The sequence below is a fragment of the Eriocheir sinensis genome, chromosome 45 (genome assembly GCF_024679095.1).
Source record: "Eriocheir sinensis breed Jianghai 21 chromosome 45, ASM2467909v1, whole genome shotgun sequence".
Classification (NCBI taxonomy): Eukaryota; Metazoa; Arthropoda; class Malacostraca; order Decapoda; family Varunidae; genus Eriocheir; species Eriocheir sinensis.
This window is the reverse complement of record NC_066553.1, coordinates 7,909,138-7,922,568: the sequence shown is the minus strand read 5'-3', so window position 1 is coordinate 7,922,568 and position 13,431 is coordinate 7,909,138.

The following is a 13,431-nucleotide window of genomic DNA, read 5'->3' as shown; positions in this document are numbered from 1 at the left end:
AAATACACATAAAATAATGTTATTTCGAATTAAAATAAATGTAAATTTGAATGAAAATATAAAAACAAATACATTTAAAATAACGTAAATTTGTATAAAATATATATGCAAGATACACATTAAATAATGTATATGTGTATAAAAAAAATATATACAAAAAACAAATAGAATAATGTAAAATCGTATCAAAATAAATACACAGAATATCAATAAAATAATGTAAATTTGTATGAAAATAAAGATGCAAAATTCCCCAAAATTATCGCATTTTTTATCAAAATAAATATACCAAAATACACATAAAATATTTAAATTTGTATTGAAATAAATATACAAAATGCATATACAGTAAGGTAAATTTGTATTAAAAGAGATATTCAAAAATACATATAAAACAATGTAAATTTGTTTCAAAATATATATACGAATACACATAAAATAAAGTAGATTTCTATAGAAATATATATACAAAATACATATGAAATTTTGTAAATACGTATAAAAATATATATACAAAATACATATCAAATAATGTAAATTCGTTTCAAAATAAATAAACAAAATATCATGTAAAGAATGTGTATTTGTATAGAAATAGATAATAGATAATAAATTTGTATAAAATATATATGCAAGATACTCATTAAATAATGTAAATATGTATAAAAAAGTATATACAAAAAACAAATAGAATAATGTAAATTCGTATCAAAATACATACACCGAATATTAATAAAACAATGTAAATTTGTATGAAAATAAAGATGCAAAATTCCCATAAAATAGCGCATTTCTTATAAAAATATATATACCAAAATACACATAAAATATTTAAATTTGTATTGAAATAAATATACAAAATGCACATACAATAAGGTAAATTTGTATTCAAAGATATATGCAAAAATACATATAAAACAATGTAAATTTGGTTCAAAATATATATACGAATACAAATAAAAAAACGTAGATTTCTATAAATATATATATACAAAATACACATAAAATTAAGTAAATACGTATAAAAAAATGTATACAAAATACACATAAAATAATGTAAATTCGATTTAAAATAAATAAACAAAATACCAATAAAAGAATGTGTATTTGGATAAATATAAATATACAAAATACATATACAAAATAAACATAAAATAAGGTAGATTTGTAATAAAATATATGTACAAAATACACATAAAATAATGTAAATTTATATGAAAATATATATACAAATACACATAAAATACCATGAATTTGTATAAAAATATATATTCAAAATAAATATTAAATAATGTAAAAGCGTATAAAAATATATATACAAAGTACATATAAAATAATGTAAATTCGTATCAATATAAATCAACAAAACACCAATAAAATAATATATATATATATATATATATATATATATATATATATATATATATATATATATATATATATATATATATATATATATAATATATATATATATATATATATATATATATATATATATATATATATATATGAATGAAAATAAATTTACAAAATACACATAACATAACTAAAATTTGTATTAAAATATATGCAAAAATACATAGAAATAATTTGAGTTTGTATGAAAATAGATATACAAAATACACATAAAACTAGGTAAATTTCTTTTGAAATGTATATACAAAATAGCCATAAAATATTGTAAATTTGTGTCAAAATATATAAACAAAAACACATAAAATAACGTAAATTTGTATGAAAAATATATACAAAATACACATAGAATAATGTCAATTCGTATCAAAATGAATAAGCAGAATATCAATAAAATAATGTATATTTGTATGAAAATAAAGATGCAAAATACCCAAAAAATAATGCATATGTTTATAAAAATACAGATACAAAAATACACATCGAATAATTAAATTTGTATTAAAATTAATATACAAAATGCGTATATAATAAGGTAAATTTGTATTGAAAAAATATGCAATATACACGTTTACTCATACAAATTTATATTATTTTAATGGTATTTTGTTTATTTATTTTGATACGAATTACATGATTATATGTGTATTTTGTACACATTTTTTTATACGTATTTACATTATTTAATGTGTATTTTTTTTATATATTTTCATACAAATTCACGTCATTATATGTGTATTTGTATAAATATTTTGATACAAATTTACTTGATTTCATGTATTTTGTATATATATTTCAATTCAAATTTAGCTTATTTTGTGTGTATTTTGTATATATTTTCATACAAATTTAAATACTTCTGTGTATTTATGTATATAGTTTTATATAAATTTACGTTATTTTATGTGTATTTTGTATATTTATATTTACACAAATACACATTCTTTTATTGGTATTTTGTTCATTTATTTTGATACGAATTTACATTATTTTATGTGTATTTTGTATACATTTTTTTTATACGTATTTACTTCATTTTATGTGTATTTTGTATATATATATTTATAGAAATCTACGTTATTTTATGTGTATTCGTATACATATTTTGAAACAAATTTACATTGCTTTATATGTATTTTGCGTATCTATTTCAATACAAATTTACCTTATTGTATGTGTTTTTTATATATTTATTTTAATACAAATCTAATTTTTTATGTGTATTTTGGTATATATTTTTATAAATAAAAAAAATGCGTTATTTTATGGGTATTTTGCCTCTTTATTTTCATACAAATTTACATTATTTTATTAATATTCTGTGTATTTATTTTGATACGATTTTACATTATTCTATTTGTGTTTTATATATTTTTTATACAAATTTACGTTATTTTAAGTGTATTTTGTATGTATTTTCATTCAAATTTACATTATTTTATGTGTATTTTGTATATGTATTTCCATACAAATTTACCTAATTTATGTGTATTTTGTATATTTATTTTCATACAAATTTAAAATATTTTTTGTATTTTTGTATATAGTTTGATACAAATTTAGGTTATTTTATGTGTATTTTGAATATCTATTAAATATATATACAAAATACATATGAAATTATGTAAATACGTATAAAATATATATATAAAATACATATCAAATAATGTAAATTCGTGTCAAAATAAATAAACAAAATATCATGAAAAGAATGTGTATTTGTATGAAAATAGATAATAGATAATAAATTTGTATAAAATATATATGCAAGATACACATTAAATAATGTAAATATGTATAAAAAAGTATATACAAAAAACAAATAGAATAATGTAAAATCGTATCAAAATAAATACACAGAATATTAATAAAATAATGTAAATTTGTATGAAAATAAAGATGCAAAATTCCCATAAAATAGCGCATTTCTTATAAATATAAATATACCAAAATACACATAAAAATTTTAAATTTGTATTGAAATAAATATACAAAATGCATATACAATAAGATAAATTTGTATTGAAAGAGATTTTCAAATTTACATATAAAACAATGTAAATTTGTTTCAAAATATATATACGAATACAAATAAAAAAACGTAGATTTCTATAAAAATATATACAAAATACACATAAAATTAAGTAAATACGTATAAAAAAATGTATTCAAAATACATATAAAATAATGTAAATTCGAATTAAAATAAATAAACAAAATACCAATAAAAGAATGTGTATTTGGATAAATATAAATATACAAAATACACATACAAAATAAACATAAAATAAGGTAGATTTGTAATAAAATATATCTTCAAAATACACATACAATAATGTAAATTATATGAAAATATATATACAAATACACATAAAATACCATGAATTTGTATAAAATTATATTCAAAATAAATATTAAATAATGTAGAGCGTATAAAAATATATATACAAAGTACATATAAAATGAAAATTAAGATGCAAAATACCTATAAAATAACGCATTTTTTTTATAAAATTATTGATACCAAAATACACATAAAATATTTGAACTTGTATTAAAATAAATATACAAAATGCACAAACAATAAGGTAAATTTGTATTGAAATAGATATGGAAAATACATATAAAATAATGTAAATTTGTTTCAAAATATATATACGAATACACATAAAATAACGTAGATTTCTTTAAAAATTCATATACAAAATACACATAAAATTAAGTAAATACGTATAAAAAAATGTATACAAAATACACATAAAATAATGTAAATTCGTATAAATGTAAATAAACAATATACCAATAAAAGAATGTGTATTTGTATAAATATAAATATACAAAATGCACATAAAATAACGTAAATTTATATAAAACTATATACATAAAATAACGCAAATTTCTATAAAATATATGTACAAAAATGAACATTAGATAAATTTGCATAAAAATATATATACAAAACACACATTAGATAATGTAAATGAGTATAAAATATGTATACAAAATACCTATAAAATAATCTAAATTCGTATCGAATTAAATTAAGAAATACCAATAAAATAATGTAATTTTGGATGAAAATATATATACAAAATACACATAAAATAACCTAAATACAAATACAAATATACACATAAAATAATTTAAAATTGAATGAAATAAATATACAAAATAAACATAAAATAAGGTAAATTTGTAATGAAATATATGAAAAAATACACATAAAATAATATAAATTTGTATGAAAATATATATACAAACACACATTAAATAACATGAATTTGTATAAAATTTGTATCAAAATATATACTTATACACACAATAAAATAACGTAATTTTTTTATGAAAATGTATATACACAATACACAAAATAATTTAAATACGTAGAAAAATATATATACAAAAAACACATAAAATAATGTAAATATGTATGAAAATATATAAACAAATACACATAAAATAATGTAAATTTGGATAAAAAATATATACAAAATTAACATTAAATAATGTAAATATATATATAAAAAAATATATACAAAAAACACATAGAATAATGTTAAATCGTATCAAAATAAATAAAGAAAATATCAATAAAATAATGTAAATTTGTATGAAAATAAAGATGCAAAATATCCATATAATATCGCATATTTGCATAAAAATATATATACAAAAATACATATAAAATAATTAATTTTGTATTAAAATAAATATACAAAATGCACGTACAATAAAGTAAATTTATATTGAAATAGATATGCAAAATACACATTAATAATGTAAATTTGTATCAAAATATATATACGAATACTCATAAAATAGAGTAAATTTCTATGAAAATATACATACAAAATAGATATACAAAATACACATATAACTAGTTAAATTTGTATTTAAATACATGTACAAAAAACACATAAAATAATGTAGATTTGTATGAAATGAAAACAAATACATTTTATATAAAATATATATACAAAATACACATAGAATAATGTAAAATCATATCAAAATAAATACACAGAATATCAATAAAATAATGTAAATTTTTATAAAAATAAAGATGCAAAATACCCATAAAATAAAGCATATTTTTATAAAAATACATATACAAAAATACACATAGATTAATCATATTTGTATTAAAATTAATATACAAAATGCACATACAATAAGGTAAATTTGTATTGAAAAAATATGCAAAATACACATAAAACAATGTAAATTTGTTTCAAAATATATATACGAATACACATAAAATAACGCAGATTTCTATAGAAATATATATTCAAAATAAACTTGAAATAATGTACATACGTATAAAAATATATATACAAAATACACATTAAATAATGTTAATTCTTGTCAAAATAAATAAACAAAATATCATGAAGAGAATGTGTATTTGTATGAAAATAGATATAGATAATACACATAAAATAACCTAAATTTGTATAAAACTATATACAAAAATACACAAAAATACTTTAAACTTGTATGAAAATAAATATACAAAAAACATATAAAATTAGGTAAATTTGTATTGAAATACATATACAAAATACACTGAAAATAATGTAAATTTGAATGAAAATATATAAACATATAGACTTAAAATAACGTAAATTTGTATCAAATATATATACAAAAAACATTAAATAATGTAAATATGTATAAAAAAAATATATACAAAACACAAATAAAATAATGTAAAATCGTATCAAAATAAATACAGAAAATATTAATAAAATAATGTAAATTTGTATGAAAATTAAGATGCAAAATACCCATAAAATAATGCATTTTTTATAAAAATATATATACGAAAAAACATAAAATATTTGATTTTGTATTAAAATAAATAGATATACAAAATACTCATAAAATAAGCTAAATTTGAATTGAAATATATATACAAAATACATAAAATAATGTAAATTTGTATCAAAATACTTTTACAAATACACATATAATAACGTAAATTTGTATAAAAATATATAAACAAAATACACATTAAATAATGTAAATACATATAAAAAAATGTACAAAATACACAAATAATCATGTAATTCGTATCAAAATAAATAGACAAAATACCAATAAAATAATGTAAATTTCTATGAGAAAACATATACAAATACACATAAATAACGCAAATATCAATAAAAATATATATAATATAATATATTTTTAAACATATTTAAAATATTTAATGTATATTTTGTATATATATTTTATCCAAATATACGTTATTTTATATGTATTTGTTTATATATTTTCATACAAATTTACATTATTTTATGTGAGTTTTGTGTATGTATTTCAATACAAATTTGCCTAACTTTATGTGTATTTTGCATATCTATTTTCAAACAAATTTAAATTATTTTTGTGTATTTTTGTATATATTTTGATACAAATTTTAGTTATTTTATTTGTTTTTTGTATATATATTTTCCTACAAATATACATTTTTTATAGGAATTTTGTTTATTTAATTTTTTACGAATTTACATTATTTTATGTGTATTTTGTATATATATTTTTCTACGTATTTAAATTATTTTATGTGTATTTTATATATACATTTTCATACAAATTTACGTTATTTTATGTGTATTTGTTTATATATTTTGACACAAATTTACAATATTTTACGGGTATTTTGTATATATATTTCAAAAGAAATTTACCTAGTTTTATGTGTATTTTGAATATCTATTTTCATTCAAACTCAAATTATTTTTATGTATTTTTGTATATATTTCAATACAAATTTTAGTTAGGTTATGTGTATTTTGTAAATCTATTTTCATTCAAATATATATTATTTTATTGGTATTTTGTTGATTTATATTGATACGAATTTACATTATTTTATATGTACTTTGTATATATATTTTTATACGCATTTACATTATTTAATATTTATTTTGAGTATATAATTTTATACAAATTCATGGTATTTTATGTGTATTTGTATATATATTTTCATATAAATTTACATTATTTTATGTGTATTTTGTACATATATTTCATTACAAATTTACCTTATTTTGTTTATTTTGTATGTGTATTTTGTACATTTATATTTATACAAATACACATTCTTTTATTGGTATTTTGTTTATTTATTTTGTTTCGAATTTACATTATTTTATGTGTATTTTGTTTACATTTTTTTTAGACGTATTTACTTAATTTTAAGAGTATTTTGTATACATATTTTTATAGAAATCTACGTTATTTTATGTGTATTCGTACATATATTTTGAAACAAATTTACATTCTTTTATATGTACAATAAGGTAAATTTGTATTGAAATAGATATGCAAAATACATATAAAGCAATGTAAATTTGTTTCAAAATATGTATACGAATACACATAAAATAACGTAGATTTCTATGAAAATATATATACATAATACCCATAAAATGAAGTAAATACGTATAAAAAATGTATACAAAATACACATAAAATAATGTAAATTCGTATCAAAATAAATAAACAAAATACCAATAAAAGAATGTGTATTTGTATAAATATAAATATACAAAATACACATAAAATAACGTAAATGTATATAAAACTATATAAAAAATACACAGAAGTAATTAAATTTGTATGAAAATATATACAAAACACACACAAAATAAGCTAAATTTGTATTGAAATATATACAAAATACATGAAATAAAGTAAATTGGTATCAAAATATTTATGCAAATACACATATAATAACGTAAATTTGTATGAAAATATATAAACAAAATACACATTAAATAATGTAAATAGTATAAAAAAATGTGTACAAAATACACATATAATCATGTAATTCGTATCAAAATAAATAAACAAAATACCAATAAAATAATATAAATTTGCATGAGTAAACGTGTATAAATATAAATGTACAAAATACACATACAAAATAAACATAAAATAAGGTAAATTTGTAATGAAATATATGTACAAAATACACATAAAATAATGTAAATTTATATGAAAATATATATACAAATACACATAAAATACCATGAATTTGTATAAAATTATATATTCAAAATAAATATTAAATAATGTAAATGCGTATAAAAATATATATAAAAAGTACATATAAAATAATGTAAATTCGTATCAATATAAATCAACAAAATACCAATAAAATAATATATATTTGAATGAAAATAGATTTACAAAATACACATAACATAGCTAAAATTTGTATTGAAATATATACAAAAATATATAAAAATAATTTGAGTTTGTATGAAAATAGATATTCAAAATACACATAAAACTAGGTAAATTTCTTTTGAAATATATATATATATACAAAATACCCATAAAATATTGTAAATTTGTGTCAAAATATATAAACAAATACACATAAAAGAATGTCAAATCGTATCAAAATGAATGAGCAGCATATCAATAAAATAACGTAAATTTGTATGAAAATAAAGATGCAAAATACCCATAAAATAAAGCATATTTTTATAAAAATACATATACAAAAATACACATAGAATAATTAAATTTGTATTAAAATTAATATACAAAATGCTTATACAATAAGGTAAATTTGTATTGAAAAAATATGCAAAATACACATAAAAGTGTAAATTTGTTTAAAAATCTATATACGAATACACATAATATAACGTAGATTTCTATAGAAATATATATACAAAATACACATGAAATGATGTAAATACGTATAAAAATATATATACTAAACACACATTAAATAATTTAAATTCTCGTCAAAATAAATAAACAAAATATCAATAAAAGAATGTGTATTTGTATGAAAATAGATATACAAAATACTCATAAAATAACCTAAGTTTGTATAAAACTATATACAAAAATACACAAAAATAATTTAAATTTGTATGAAAATAAATATACAAAATACACATAAAATTAGGTAAATTTGTATTGAAATACATATACAAAATACACATAAAATAATGGAAGTTTGAATGAAAATATATAAACATATACACTTAAAATAACGTAAATTTGTATCAAATATATATACAAAATACTAATTAAATAATGTAAATATGTATAAAAAAATATATTCAAAACACAAATAAAATAATGTAAAATCGTATCAAAATAAATACACAGAATATTAATAAAATAATGTAAATTTGTATGAAAATAAAGATGCAAAATAGCCATAAAATAACTCATTTTTTATAAAAATATATATACCAAAATACACATAAAATATTAAAATTTGTATTAAAATAAATATAAAAAATGCACATACTGTAAGGTAAATTTGTATTGAAATATATATGCAAAATACATATAAAACAATGTAAATTTGTTTCAAAATATATATAAGAATACACATAAAATAACGTTGATTTCTATAAAAATATATACAAAATACACATAAAATGAAGTAAATACGTATAAAAAAATTAATACAAAATACACATAAAAATCGTATCAAAATAAATAAACAAAATACTAGTAAAAGAAGGTGTATTTGTATAAATATAAATATACAAAATTCACATAAAATATCGTACATTTGTATAAAACTATATACAAAAACACACAGAAGTTATTAAATTTGTATGAAAATATATATACAAAATACAGCTAAAATAAGCTAAATTTGAATTGAAATGTACATACAAAATACATAAAATAATGTAAATCTGTATCAAAATATTTATACAAATACATATAATAACGTATATTTGTTTAAAAATATATAAACAAAATACACATTAAGTAATGTAAATACGTATAAAAAATATGTACAAAATACACATATAATCATGTAATTCGTATCAAAATAAATAAACAAAATAGCAATAAAATAATGTAAATTTGTATGAGAAAACATATACAAATAACGCAAATTTCTATAAAAATATATGTACAAAAATGCACATAAAATAAAGTAAATTAGCATAAAAATATATATACAAAACACACACTAAATAAAGTAAATGCGTACATAAAATAACCTAAATTTGTATAAAACTATATACAAAAATACACAAAAATAATTTAAATTTGTTTGAAAAGAAATATACAAAATACACATAAAATTAGGTAAATTTGTATGAAATACATATACAAAATACACATCAAATAATGTAAATTTGAATGAAAATATATAAACAAATACACTTAAAATAACGTAAATTTGTATAAAATATGTATGCATGATACACATTAAATAATGTAAATGTGTATAAAAAAATATATACAAAAACAAATAGAATAATGTAAAATCGTATCAAAATAAATACACAGAATATCAATAAAATAATATAAATTTGTATGAAAATATAGATACAAAATTCCCAAAAATTATCGCATTTTTTTAAAAATATATTTACCAAAATACACATAAAATATTTAAATTTGTATTGAAATAAATATACAAAATGCATATACAGTAAGGTAAATTTGTATTGAAAGAGATATTCAAAAATACAGATAAAACAATGTAAATTTGTTTCAAAATATATATACGAATACACATAAAATAAAGCAGATTTCTATAGAAATATATATACAAAATACATATAAAATTATGTAAATACGTATAAAAATATATATACAAAATACATATCAAATAATGTAAATTCGTGTCAAAATAAATAAACAAAATATCATGAAAAGAATGTGTATTTGTATGAAAATAGATAATAGATAATAAATTTGTATAAAATATATATGCAAGATACACATTAAATAATGTAAATATGTATAAAAAAGTATATACAAAAAACAAATAGGATAACGTAACATCGTATCAAAATAAATACAACGAATATTAATAAAATAATGTAAATTTGTATGAAAATAAAGATGCAAAATTCCCATAAAATAGCGCATTTCTTATAAAAATATATATACCAAAATACACATAAAATATTTAAATTTGCATTGAAAAAAATATACAAAATGCACATACAATAAGGTAAATTTGTATTGAAAGAGATATGCAAAAATACATATAAAACAATGTAAATTTGTTTAAAAAAATATATACGAATACAAATAAAAAAACGTAGATTTCTATAAAAATATATATACAAAATACACATAAAATTAAGTAAATACGTATAAAAAAAATGTATACAAAATACACATAAAATAATGTAATTTCGAATTAAAATAAATGTAAATTTGAATGAAAATATAAAAACAAATACACTTAAAATAACGTAAATTTGTATAAAATATATATGCAAGATACACATTAAATAATGTAAATGTGTATAAAAAAAATATATACAAAAAACAAATAGAATAATGTAAAATCGTATCAAAATAAATACACAGAATATCAATAAAATAATGTAAATTTGTATGAAAATAAAGATGCAAAATTCCCAAAAATTTTCGCATTTTTTATAAAAATATATATACCAAAATACACATAAAATATTTAAATTTGTATTGAAATAAATATACAAAATGCATATACAGTAAGGTAAATTTGTATTAAAAGAGATATTCAAAAATACATATAAAACAATGTAAATTTGTTTCAAAATATATATACGAATACACATAAAATAAAGTAGATTTCTATTGAAATATATATACAAAATACATATGAAATTATGTAAATACGTATAAAAATATATATACAAAATACATATCAAATAATGTAAATTTTTGTATATGTATTTTTATAAAAATATGCTTTATTTTATGGGTATTTTGCATCTTTATTTTCATACAAATTTACGTTATTTTATTGATATTCTGCTCATTCATTTTGACCCGATTTGACATTATTCTATGTGTATTTTGTATATATTTTTCATACAAATTTACGTTATTTTATGTGTATTTGTTTATATATTTTGACACAAATTTACAATATTTTATGGGTATTTTGTATATATATTTCAAAAGAAATTTACCTAGTTTTATGTGTATTTTGAATATCTATTTTCATACAAACTCAAATTATTTATATGTATTTTTGTATATATTTCAATACAAATTTTAGTTATGTTATGTGTATTTTGTAAATCTATTTTCATTCAAATATATATTATTTTATTGGTATTTTGTTGATTTATATTGATACGAATTTACATTATTTTATATGTACTTTTTATATATATTTTTATACGCATTTACATTATTTAATATTTATTTTGAATGTATAATTTTATACAAATTCATGGTATTTTATGTGTATTTGTATATATATTTTCATATAAATTTACATTGTTTTATGTGTATTTTGTACATATATTTCATTACAAATTTACCTTATTTTATGTTTATTTTGTATGTGTATTTTGTACATTTATATTTATACACGTTTACTCATACAAATTTATATTATTATATTGGTATTTTGTTTATTTATTTTGATACGAATTACATGATTATATGTGTATTTTGTACACATTTTTATACGTATTTACATTATTTAATGTGTATTTTGTTTATATATTTTCATACAAATTTACGTTATTATATGTGTATTTGTATAAATATTTTGATACAAATTTACTTTATTTCATGTATTTTGTCTATATATTTCAATTCAAATTTAGCTTATTTTGTGTATATTTTGTATATATTTTCATACAAATTTAATTACTTCTGTGTATTTTTGTATATAGTTTTATATAAATTTACGTTATTTTAAGTGTATTTTGTATATTTATATTTATACAAATACACATTCTTTTATTTGTATTTTGTTTATTTATTTTGATACGAATTTACATTATTCTATGTGTATTTTGCATACATTTTTTATACGTATTTACTTCATTTTAGGTGTATTTTGTATATATATTTTTTATAGAAATCTACGTTATTTTATGTGTATTCGTATACATATTTTGAAACAAATTTACATTGCTTTATATGTATTTTGTATATCTATTTCAATACAAATTTACCTTATTGTACATATAAGACAATGTAAATTTGTTTCAAAATATATGTACGAATACAAATCAAATAACGTAGATTTCTATAAAAATATATATACAA